Genomic DNA, 1,829 nt, shown 5'->3' with positions numbered 1-1,829 from the left:
CTGATGCTATTCAGAAGGAAGATCACAAATATATGTATCCCTGACTCTTTCACCTGTTGAACTATGGAAAAATTAAACCTCTTTTCAGTAAAATGCACCCAGTCTGTGACATTGTATTATTGGAAGTAGAAAACAGACTAATATACACTCTAACACAAAGTGTTTTATACAGTTACCATGGTGATTATAGAAGTATTTATACTTAGAAGTATTTCAGGTAAGGTCTTGTATTCAGATGTACAGGTAGGTCATAAGGGCACCACTTCTTCCATCACCCATGTCCTGCCTTTCAACCCTCCCCTTTGTTCAAGCCATTGCAGACATGTGGGCTTCCAGAGTGGTCTTCAAATATTGCATAGGCACCATGTCATTGCTTTCTGGCTTCTTTGCCCTGAAAAAATGTCTTTCTCAAAAGTTACCTTGTCTTTGAACTGAAACCTAACTATCCTATGTAACATCAAAACAACATTTTTCATATGTATCCTCCCTTACCACTCTTACATTGTCATATTCCCCTAATCACTCTAAAATATTGGCTGTATTATTGATCTTGACTTCTTTCACTGCATGTGTCTTCTAACTACAATGTGTAGTAGAGCAGAAATGTAGGTATGTTTGAATGTTCATCAGTTTTGTAACTTAGTGCTTACTACAGGGCCTAGTATCTAGTGAGAATGCAATCATTATTTTGGAAGGGAAGCACTATCTAGAAAAAAATAGACAATATCCGTTCCCTTAGAAAGTAACTCTGAAAATAAGCTATAATGGGCTATCTGAGGCACAGTAGGAGACACAAAGCTGTGATGGGCCGCTATTGTTACCAGTGGGAGAGTGATGGGTGGTGTTTGAGAAAATGAATGGAGAAAACTGTTGACCCATTATGCACATGCATCCAGGCACACACGTGTTCACTCTCACGATCATGGACACATAAACATACACATTCTCCACACCCATGAGATCTATGGATGTCATGCTGAACTTGATTTTAAAGTTAAATGACTCACTCTAGTACTGTTTTCAGAGCCTAGTAAATGATAGTTTACTTAGTGATTAAGAACCTGTGGAAAAGACATCAGGAACAATATAGAGAAATAAAAAGTCATCTAAGCAGTATCAAACCTCAAAACAGTCACTGTAGTTGGAAATCAAAGGTAATCAGAAGGATTTCACCATGAGTACCTGCCTTACACACACACACACACACACACACACACACTCATCTATATCTGTAATTGTTTCATGTATTAAGAAGGCAAACATTTTATAAAAGATAGCATTCACTGTTTTAGGAATGTTTATGCCTTACTGGTGATTTTTTTCAGGATGGTGTTGTTTTTGTCTCTTTTTATTTATTGGTCAGTCCATTATAAGATGCTAGAGTAAATTCTCCTTTTAGATTTTAATTAATGGTATACGTCTTACTACTTATGGAAATATGTTTGTAAAGTAGCAGAAACTATTGTTGTCATTATAGCAACAACTGTCTTTATAGTAGCTATTTAGCCTCCTTAAGCATCCAATCATTTAATCAAAAAGATTAATTTTAGTTTTATTTTAGTGTGGAAGATCAATTAATGACACAGAAGGAAGTTTTCATTTGTTTAATTACTTGAATGAAGATCATCCATATCTATCACCAGAAGCAGACAGTTAAAACTGTTAAGCCAAGAAAATAAATGTACTCTCTGTAAGTGTAAATCAGCTTACAAGGGATTTGGTAGGGGCTGGGCCACACCAATATGCAGTGAAATTTATATGCTAGACAGAATATTCTGAGACAGTAGCACATTCTTACATATACAGCCTTTATACACGCAAATTTTAAT

The sequence above is a fragment of the Octodon degus genome, unplaced genomic scaffold, assembly GCF_000260255.1.
Source record: "Octodon degus isolate 3935 unplaced genomic scaffold, OctDeg1.0 scaffold00149, whole genome shotgun sequence".
In the NCBI taxonomy this organism is placed as follows: Eukaryota; Metazoa; Chordata; class Mammalia; order Rodentia; family Octodontidae; genus Octodon; species Octodon degus.
Note: the sequence above shows the minus strand (reverse complement) of the source record.